The sequence below is a fragment of the Eptatretus burgeri genome, chromosome 16 (genome assembly GCF_056783735.1).
Source record: "Eptatretus burgeri isolate ZD-2024b chromosome 16, Ebu_testis_v1, whole genome shotgun sequence".
In the NCBI taxonomy this organism is placed as follows: domain Eukaryota; kingdom Metazoa; phylum Chordata; class Myxini; order Myxiniformes; family Myxinidae; genus Eptatretus; species Eptatretus burgeri.
Genome location: NC_140976.1, coordinates 36581132 through 36592837, shown reverse-complemented (window position 1 = coordinate 36592837; position 11706 = coordinate 36581132). Strand labels below are relative to the sequence as shown.

Here is an 11706-nt window from a genome sequence, read left to right as displayed (position 1 = left end):
ATTGAGAGCTCGGTGTTGTTCATCTTCTTCTTGTTCTTCTTTTTGTGAAGACAAAACCATAATCTCTTGGCCTCAGCTCTTGTATCGCCAAGATCCGGATCTCCTTAAATACTGAGCACACGTACGGTGCCTTTTGAGAGCATCTATCATGAACTTTTAAATATTGTTACGAATTTGGAATTCAATTGCACACAACATACAGGTTCCCTTAGTCAGCTATGTTGATATTTGCATATCGATATGTCAATAGCAATACCGATATGTCGATATGTCAATAGCAGATACCGTTCTTCGGCTGCTGGACACGTATCAGATTGCTGACAAGATCATCGGTCTCTAATTTGATACGACTGCGTCCAACAGTGGCATGATTAGCGGAGCCTGCACCATAATTGAACAGTCCCTTGGAAGACCTCTTCTTTGGCTGGCATGCCGACATCACATTCATGAGGTGGTACTGAAGAACACCTATGAACTCCTCTTCGGCTCTCCCCAAGTCCCGACATTCCCCTCTTCAAACGATTCCGAGGAAAATGGGACGTCTTGGACAAGACATCTGCCGGTACCCTCAGCAACGAACAACCCCTGGATGAGTGGAGCGAATCACAAAGGCTGAAGATGATAGACTTCCTCAAGAGAGTCATCCATGAATCAGCCCACCCAAGAGAGGACTATCTCGAACTCCTTCAGCTCTCTTTTCTCTACCTAGGAGGATGGAGCGGAGATCTGCCTCGATTTAGGGCCCCTGGAGTCTACCATCAGGCGAGATGGATGGCAAAGGCTATTTATATCCTGAAGATTGCCCTGTTTTTGCAACAACTGGAGCTGACGAGTTCGGAAAAACGCGGAGTCCGACGACTGGCCCGTTTCGTCAGTCTCATTTACGTCAGATTCTGGCATGAGGCAGCTGTCCCAAAACTGTGCACCGAAGAATGACCTGGAGGTCTTGGCGATTCTCCAGGTGTTTGTGGATAGAGAACTCGGGTCAACGGCAGAGAAGGCCCTCCAAAGGCACCTCTGGTACCTCTCAGAACAAGTAGTAGCCCAAGCCTTCTTCGACGAACGAGTATCTCCCGATGACTGGGCGGCCATGGTCAAGAACCTAAGCCGTCCAGCAACCTCGAAAGCACTCAAGAGACTTGAAAAGAAGAACTTCACTCTCCCTGACGGTCTTTCCAAATTGGTAACAGGGCGAACACTAGAGGCCATTGGGATCTTTGCTGAGAGGATGGTCACTACCCATAATGTGGAAGATGTTTTGCAATATCCACAAACTTGATCCACCGTCCGAGGCCTGCAGGTCACCAATGATGCAGTAGAGAGAGGAGTGGCACTGATACAAAAACTCCAAGCCCGAACCGAAGACGAGCAGCAGAAGCAGTTCCTCCTCAAAGTTGTTCATCATGACCACAAGACCGTCAAGAGAACAAAGGCTGGAGTGACTGCTAAGTTCCCTCCTGCTCCTTAAGCCCAACAATTTGATTGCCCTGCTCTACTTGCATAATTGCTCTACATTTCTTTTTCATAAATTTTTTTGTTAATTTTCAGTTCAATAAACGTTCGTTGCAATTTTTTGTCTTCTCCTCCATTTGATTTTTTCGAAGTTTCACTTGAAATGTGGAATCTTGTCCAACTGTGGGACCAGTAAATATTGACGAATCAAACCAAATATTTGCCTAAAATATTTATGGGTCATAAGAAACAAGGGGACACCCCTTCTGAAAATTTTCAACAAATTTCATTTTTTTACCACCATGAGTGAAACACCCTAATATATATATATATATATATATATATATATATATATATATATATATATATATATATATATATATATATATATATATATATATATATATATATATATATATCATCCTGGTTATTTGGAAATATGACTGAAAAAATGGAAATATTGGAAATATCACCCAAAAAAATACACACAAGCATTATATATATATATATATATATATATATATATATATATATATATATATATATATATATATATATATATATATATATATATATATATATATATTTATATATATATATATAGTAAATATATATATATATATATTGTAAATATATATATATATATTGTAAATATAATATTTTTTTGGATATATATATTATATATATAGTTGTGTGTATTTTTTGGTTGATATTTCCATTTTTTCAGCCATATTTCTAAATAACCAGAAATATATATATATATATATATATATATATATATATATATATATATATATATATATATATATATATATATATTACAAAAAAGAGATGCTGTCATTTAGTTAACTCCATCAATCATATGACGTGGGTCAAGCTAAAGCACTTATTCATCCATTAACCACAAATGTCCATCATATAAAAGCTGAGAATTCAAATAAATAATGTATATGACAACAATGATAAAAGGAGACGAAGTTGAAAACTAATAAAGCTATTTTTACACTGAGTGGAAAAATAACGGATCAGTAGGAGGGTTTTCAATGTATCAAGGACTAACGTTTTTGTTTTTGTTTTTTAAGAGTCTAACTTGGCTTGTATGCAGGGGTGCTGCCACACACACACCTCACACATATGGACATTCAGACAAATGCATGAGATACAACACAGTCTATTCGTCAAGACAAAAAAGCCACGAGACAAATACAGCCATTATTTAAGATATATGAGTTATATCACACACACAGTAAACAAAAACACAAAAAGATTACCTAAAAATCAAAAATATTAATCTGTTCTGCCTGAAAGCAGGAAAGCAGTACTGACAAAGCAATTTCTTGGCAAAGGTTGTCTGGGTGGTTTGCCATTGCCTTCCCAGCAGTAGTTAAGACAGGAAATAGGAATTTGTGCATGGTGCTGACAATAGCTCATCTACTCTTCACAAAGGTTACACAATGGGACCCACCCACTTATGCAAATGAGACACCGATTTTAACGTCCATCCAAAGGATGGCACATACATCGATGAATCACCCTGCCTGTGAAACACCGGAATGTCCATTTATAACTAGGTCGGGATTCGAGCTCAGGCTGGGTAGCTTGGAGGCAAGTGTGCATACCTCTTGGTCATCCTGTCAGCCCAAAGGTAAGTACCGCACATGAAATATAAATAATATAAATGCATCAAATGTATAAAATTGGATTTAAAAAACACTTAGAAAGAAAAGGCTGTTCGGTTGAGCGCATATCTCTGCCAGGGTGATTCGTTTACGTTTTGTATCCCACTGATCAGCCGGATCTGATTCCGTGCCTTAACCAAATCTAATCAGATTGTTCTCGTCACCAAACCAACTCAGTCACCATGTTTCGTCTGAATCCGTCCATATTTTTTGAGATATAATGCTATCTGTCATTTTAGCTCAATCACTCAATGGTGAAGAATCGCACTTTAAAAATTCTCGCGTCCAGATCCGAATTCGGATCCTCACCAAAATTGAATCAATGCTTCTTGCTACATAGGCAAGTTGCCCACCAAGTTCCGTCCAAATGAATCCACAACTTTTCAGATATCCTGCAATATGTCGGTTTCATGCTATCACACAATGATGAAAAAAAATCACTAAAAATTTCTCGGATCCAGACCTGGATTTGGATCTTCACCAAAATCTTATCTATTCTTCCTTGTTACAAGCCCAACCTGCCCATTAAGTTTCGTGCCAATCCGTCCACAACTACCTTTTTGAGATATCCTGATATTTGTGCATGGTATGATATTTGTCGTTTTTGGCCCTATCATTGGTGAAAAAAATTACTTAAAAAATTATTGGATCCAGATCTGAATTTGGATCATCACCAAAATCTAACCATTTTGTTCTTGTCACATACCAAAGCTCTCCACCTAATCTCGTCCGAATCCATCCACAACCTTTGAGATATTTTGTTCACAAACAAACAGGGGTGAAAACAACCTCCATCCACCTTTGGTGGCGGACGTAATAAAATTAATAACACGCAAGCAAAAAGTACCTTGATTTATTGAATGCTGCACCAAAATTATGAAGTTTTAAAAGGTAAAAAAAAAATGTAACAAAAGATATAAAATTGTAAATGGAGAATATTAAATTATATAACGCACACGCTCCAACTCAAACACCATGCTCACATGAATGGAGGTTGGCTTCTATCGCATTCCCATCTGAAGCCCTGGGTCAGGATTACGTTTGCCAGGTTCAAGTCCCGTATACAAAATATGTATTTGTCCATTGTCTACTATTGTCCATGGAATTCAAGTTAAAGTACAGTTATGTCTCATGTGCTTGTCTGGCAGGTAATGTTTACAAGCTCCATTATGTGCCTGAGATCAATATAATTAATGGATTAATAACACCAGGTCTACTCCTTATTGGTGGTATTCAAATCGGTAAAATAGTCCATATAGGAACGTAATTGGTCAATATTTGATGTATTGAAAGTCAAATATGTATACGTACGTACAGACGTGGGGATTCAAAAAGTTTCAGAATGAAATATCGAAATCACAATACACCAACATCGTTATTTATTTTTTAATTATATGTATTTAAATATCAGGATCGAATTGATTTCCTTACAGCCCAGCTAAATATACTCATTTATTGAAAAATTAGAACAGCACTCGGGAGAACGTAGACCTCCGTCAACGAGAACATACATTTTCTATCCCACTGATAGGCCGGATCTGGATTCGGACCCAAACTAAAATGTATACATACATACATACATATACATATATACATACATATATATTTATATACATATATACATATATACATATACATATACATTTACATATATATATATATATATATATATATATATACATACATACATACATATATATATACATATATATATATATATATATATATATATATATACACATACATACATATATATATATATATATATATATATATATATATATATATATATATATATATATATATATATATATATATATATATATGTCGTTTTGGCCCGATCTCAATGGTGAAGAATCACTTCGATAATTCTCCTATTATATCCTGATCAGGATCAGGATATTCAACAAAATTGAATGAATTCGTCCTTGGCACACACCAAAATGTCCACCGTTTCATCCGAATCTGTCCATAACTTTTTCAGATACAGTGTCATGCTCACAGACAAACAGACAGACAGGCAGGGGTGAAAAAACAACTTCCATCCACCTTCGTTGGTGGAGGTAATAAAGACGTTGGCGTTTCTTTGACAACCACAAGTATCTCGCTTTGAGGACATTGTGAACACCACTCGTGATTAACGACTTGGTGTCCCATATAATTATCACACATTTACCTGGGTTACCATTTGCAAACTGTGCTTTTAGAGATAACCAACACTCAAGTTACCATATACAAACTGTACTTTTAGAGATAATCAACACCCAAGTCACTATTTACAAACTGTGCCTTTAGAGATAACCAACACCCAAGTTACCATTCACAAACTGTGCCTTTAGAGATAACCAACACCCAAGTTACCATTCACAAACTGTACCTTCAGAGATAACCAACACCCAAGTCACCATTTACAAACTGTGCCTTCAGAGATAACCAACACCCCAGTTACCATTCACAAACTGTGCTTGAAGAGATCATCAACACCCAGGTTACCATTTACAAACTGCACGTTTGGAGATAATCAACACCAATGTTACCATTTACAAACTGTGTTTTTAGACATAACCAACACCATGGGTTACCATTTACAAATTGCTTTTAGAGATAATCAACACCCAAGTTACCATTTCAAACTGTACTTTCAGAGATAATCAACACCCAAGTCCCAATTTACAAACTGTGCCTTCAGAGATAATCAACACCCAAATTACCATTCACAAACTGTGCTTTTAGATATCATCAATACCCAGGTTACCATTTACAAACTGTGCCTTTGGAGATAATCAACACCCAAATTAGCATTCACAAACTGTGCTTTTAGAGACAATCAGCACCCCAGTTGCCCTTTACAAACTGTGCTTGTTACCATTCGTTACACAATCATCACCTGGTTACCAATTAGAAAGGTGTGCACTCTGCATTTTGAGATAACCAACACCCCGTTTACCATTTACAAACTGTGCTTTTAGAGATAACCAACACCCTGGTTACCATTTGTAAACTGTGCTTTCAGACATAATTAACACCCCAGATTACCACTTACAAACCGTGCTTTTAGAGATAACAACACCCTAGATTACCATTTACAAACTGTGCTTGAAGAGATAACCAACACCCCAGTTACCAATTACAAACTGTGCTTTTCGATATAATCAACACCCTGGTTACCATTTACACACTCTGCTTTTCGAGACAATCAACACTCAGGTTACTATTTACAAATTGCGCTTTTTTAGAGAATCAACACTCAGGTTACTATTTCTAAACTCTGCTTTTCGAGATGATCAACACCCCAGTTACCATTTACAAACTGTGCTTTGATAGAGAATCAACACCCCAGATTACCATTTACAAACTGTGCTTTGTCAGACAACCAACACCCCAGATTACCATTTACAAACTGTGCTTTTAGAGATAATCAACACCCAAGATTACCATCAACAAACTGTGCTTTTTGAGATAACCAGCACCATGGGTTACTATTTACAAACTGTGCTTTTTGAGATAATCAACACCCCAGATAACCATTTACAAACTGTGCTTTGTGAGACAACCAACACCCAGGTTACCATTTACAAACTGTGCTTTCTTAAATAATCAACACCCAGGTTACTATTTACAAACTGTGCTTTTAGAGATAATCAAAAACCCAGATTACCATTTACAAACTATGCTTTAACAGATAACCAACACCCCAGTTACTGATTACAATCTGTGCTTTTGGAGATAATCATCACCTCAGTTACTATTTACAAACTGTGCCTTTAGAGATAACCAACACCCTAGTTACCATTAACAAACTGTGCTTTTGGAGATAATCAATAACCCAGATTACCATTTACAAACTGTACTTTAATAGATAACCAACATCCCAGTTACCTATTACAAACTGTGCTTTCAGTGATAACCAACACCCCAGTTACCGAATACAAACTGTGCTTTTGGAGATAACCAGCACCCAGGTTACCATTTACAATCTGTGGTTTTGGAGATAATCAACACCCCAGTAAATATTTACAATCTCTGCTTTTAGAGATAATCAACAGCCCGGATTACCATTTACAAACTGTCCGTTATGAGACCACCAACACCCAAGTTACCATTTATAAACTGTGCTTTTGGAGATAACCATCACCCCGGTAAATATTTATAATCTCTGCTTTCTGAGATAATCAACACCCAGGTTACCATTTACAAACTGTTCTTTACGGGGCCACCAACACCCAGGTTACCATTTACAAACTGTGCTTTATGAGATAATCAACACCCAGGTTACCATTTACAAATTGTACTTTACGAGATAATCAACACCCAGGTTACCATTTACAAACTGTGCTTTGTCAGACAACCAACACCCAGGTTACCATTTATAAAGTGTACTTTACGAGATAATCAACACCCAGGTTATCATTTACAAACTGTGCTTTATGAGATAATTGACACCCAGGTTACCATTTACAAACTGTGCTTTGTGAGACAACCAACACTGAGGTTACCATTTACAAACTGTACTTTACGAGATAATCAACAGCCAGGTTACCATTTACAAACTGTGCTTTGTGAGACAACGAACACCCAGGTTACCATTTACAAACTGTATTTTTGGAAATAATCAACACCGAGGTTACCATTTACAAACTCTCCTTTCAGAGATAACGAACACCAGCATGTTATCAATGAAATCTGTGTTTTTTTTAAAAGATAACCAACACCCCGGGTTAGCCAGAGCTGCTCCGTCTCGCATCCTAATCGTGGCCGCGCCTCCCCCGGGAAGCGTCCGGCACATCCGAAGCCCGGGAATGTGGAATCTCTCAAATCTCGTCTTTCTCATCCATCTCTTTCATCAAACCCTCCCCTCATCACCCCCATTCCACCTCAATCTCCCCCATGTCACGCCACCCCCCCACCAATCTCCCCAAACACCCCGAGAGTCTGCGCATCCCCAACGCGCGTCCCCGTCCCGTGTCTGCCCCACCGTCTCGATCTTATTCCGCATCTCATCCTCTTGTTTCACTAACACATTCTCACTCCCACACACTCTCTCTCACTCTCTCTCACACTCTCTCCCTCTCGTTTTATTTGTACTTATCGTTCTCTTCACCAATATTCCCTCACTGCCGTACTTTTCTCACTCTTCCTGTTTACCTCCCTAATCCGTCCCATTTTCTCGCCTGTGTGGAAATGTGTCCCTCAGTCGATCCGTCCGTCCGTCCGTCCGTCCGTCCGTCCGTCCGTCCTTCCGTCCGTCCGTCCGTCCGTCCGTCCGTCCGTCCGTCCGTCCGTCCGTCCGTCCGTCCGTCCGTCCGTCCACTCCGAGCAGCTGTGGATACCCTCACCGGCTCTTAGACTCCGATCCACGGACATCTTCACGGGCTCTCACACCTCCAACTGTGCACACCCTCGCCGGCTCTCTCACTCCGAGCCACGGACACACACACACACACACACACACACACACACACACACACACACACACACACACACACACACACACACACACACACACACACACACACACACACACACTCACCGGCTCTCTCTCACTCTCGTGCTCCGTCTCCACTCGCACTCTGCAGAGTGGCGGCCGAACCTCAAGCGCACAGCGAGCGGGAAAGGGCGCGATGGAAAGGCGGGAGGAAATAGAACGGGGAGTGGGAGAGCGATTGGGGGAAGAGAATGCACACAGGGTGGGGGAGAAAGAAACAGAGTGTGGGGAGTGCGCACCGAGAGGCCGACGCGCTCGGAATGGTAAACGCGGCGCCAATGGAGGCGCGTGGAGTCGGCATGTGATCCCGGCCCTGGGTCCGGGTGGGCGAGAGGACGGGGAGGGAGAGGACGGGGAGGGAGACGACGGGGAGGGTGAGAACGAAGGGGACGGAGGGATGGAGAAACGGATTGGTAGGGCGAGGGATGTAAGGGCGTGAGATTGTGAAGACGTCGGGTGGGGTGGGGGACACGGTGATTGTGGCAGCGAACGATGCGATGGATAGAAGTGAGGGAGAGGTAGGAGCGAGGCATCAGGATTGAAAGAAGAGCGAATAAGATGTATCACAGTATGAGGCACGGCATCGTAAAGAGGGCGCGGAATTGAAGAAACTGTCGAATGTGAAAAAGTGATTCGGGTAAACGAACCAACAAAGTAAGAAAAAAAAAACATACCGATAGAAACGTGCAACGCCCAAATGAATGAGAAAAACAAAAGAAAACACGAATTGATCTCCGTTAAGATTGATTTATTGGAAAGAGAAAGAGAAATTTAAATATTTTTGGCGTCATTTCATGGAGTTCAGAGCATGAGGGTCTCTAAAAATCCATCATCACGATTACTCCTGAAGGGAATGTCACACAAAACGCAGTAGTGATGTATGTACAAGTCCTCACGTGGGGTAGGAGTATGGGTGTTGGTGTGGGGAAGGAGGAGAGTAAAATGGATTCAACTTAAATTTGTTGTCACCGATCCACGCAAAATACTCCATAATGATAAAGTGAAAACTTGTTTTGAAAATATTTTACAAATTACTGAAAAATTAAAATCTGAAATGTCTTACGTCAATAAGTATTCAACCCCTGAGCTATGATGCTCCCAATTGAGCTCAGGTGCATCCAATTTCCTTTGATCATCGTTGAGATGTGTCTATAACCCGATTGCAGTCCACCTGTGGCCAACTCAATTGATTGGACATGATTTAGAAAGAAACACACCTTTCAAAATAAGATCCCGCAGTTGACGGTGCATGTCAGAGCAGAAACTTGACCATGAAATCCAACGAACTGTCCGTAGAACTCCGAGAGATAATTGTGAGGTAGCATAGATCTGGGGAAGGGTGAAAAACAATTTATAGAGTGTTGGCCCAAGAGCACAGTGAGCTCCATCATTAGGAAAATGGAAAGAATATAGAACTATACAGACTCTTCCTAGAGCTGGCCGTGTGACCAAACTGAGCAACTGGGCAAGAATGACTTTGGTCAGGGAGGTGACCAAGAACCAATGACCACTCTGGCAGAACTATAGAGTTCCTTGGCTGAGATGAGAGAACCTGCCGCAAGGACAACAATCTCTGCAGCACATCACGATTCTAGATTTATGGGAGAGTGGCCAGACGGAAGCCACTCCTGAGAAAAAGGCACATGACAACATGCCTGGAGTTTGCAAAAAGGCACGAGACAGACTGAGAGTAGGAGGCAAAAGATTCTGTGGTATGATGACACAAATTCAACTCTTTGGCCTGAATGCAGAGCGCTATGTTTGGTGGAAACCGAGCACAGCTCGTCACCCATCGAACACCATCCCGACCCTGAAGCATGTTGGTGGCAGCATCATGCTATTGGGATGCTTTTCAGCAGTAGGGACTGGGAGACTTGTAAGGATTGATATAACATTGGATGGAGCCAAGTACAGGTAAATCCTTGAGAACCTGCTTCAGAGTGTAAAAGACCTTAGACTGTGGTTGAAAATTTACATTCTAACAGGACAATGACCCCAAGCATACAGCCAAAGCAACACTGGAATGGCTTCAGAACAAGAATGTGAAAGTCCCTGAGTGGCCCAGCCAAAGCCCAGACTTGAATCCCATGGAGAATCTGTGGAAAGACTTGAAGATTCCTGTTCACCGACGCTCCCCATCCAACTTGACAGAGCCTGGGCAAATCTGCAAAGAAGAATGGGAGAAAATCCACAAATCCAGATGTGTAAAGCTAATACAGACATACCCAAGAAGACTCGAAGCTGTAATCACTGCCAAAGGTACTTCTACAAAGTATCGTCTCAGGGGGTTGAATACTTATTGACGCAAGACATTTCAGCTTATCCTTTTTAATTAATTTATAAGAATTCCAAAAAAACTTGTTTTCACTTTGTCATTATGTGGTATTTTGTGTAGATCAATGACAAAAATTTAAGTTAATCCATTTTAAATTCAGGCTGTAACACAACAAAATGTGACAAAAGTCAAGGGGTGTGAATACTTCCTGAAGGCAGAGTATACACTGTGTTAATAAAACCCCGGGCTTGGTGGAGCAGCAAGGCACAGATTGCGACGCATATCAGCCAAAGCTGCACAAACTGTGAGCAACAGTGGCTGTCTGCTGCCACACGAGCACATTGTCTCTGTCTTGCTGTGTACCAACGAGAAGATGGAGTTGCCTTCGGTCAGAATAATAAAACAGAAATGGCCCTTCTGGCCTGATAAAGGCTACATACTCGACATTAAGCATCGTGCGCATGCGCAGCATTTTGATTGATGCATAACACTCAATGCATGATGCTGCATATCATGTTACCTTTATCGGGTCAGAAGGCCTCAAGGGGGTTAAGTTCGGTCGAAAACCACTTTTCCCTTGAACGTTAAAAAAAAAACATTTTATACCTTTGTAATCTGTCTTATGTGTGCTTTTTGGGAAAAAGAAGACCGCATGCACAAGTTTTGGCACGTATGGATGAGGCACAAACATTTTGTCTGGCAGGGTTAGAGGCCAAGGGGTGGGCCCCGGTCATGATTTAGGCCTGCTTGACCAATAGTCACCACACAGGCATAGCCAAGTGATGTATCGTGGCACAGCATGAACCAAAGCGATA

The 11706-nt window shown here is 40.8% G+C and overlaps 1 protein-coding gene across 6 annotated transcripts in view; it reads right to left on the bottom strand.

Moving 5' to 3' along the window:
* LOC147010863 (teneurin-3-like) overlaps positions 1-9044 on the bottom strand; it is a 417211-nt gene extending 408167 nt beyond the window's left edge. For 3 of the 6 annotated variants that reach the window (XM_085858962.1, XM_085858963.1, XM_085858961.1), the window contains exon 1: positions 8662-9043. The gene's annotated coding sequence lies outside the window, so the exon portion shown is untranslated. Of the gene's footprint in view, positions 1-8661 lie in introns of all 6 variants that reach the window. The other 3 variants (XM_085858959.1, XM_085858958.1, XM_085858960.1) reach the window with 2 other exon arrangements.
* Between the last annotated feature and the right edge of the window lie 2662 nt (positions 9045-11706).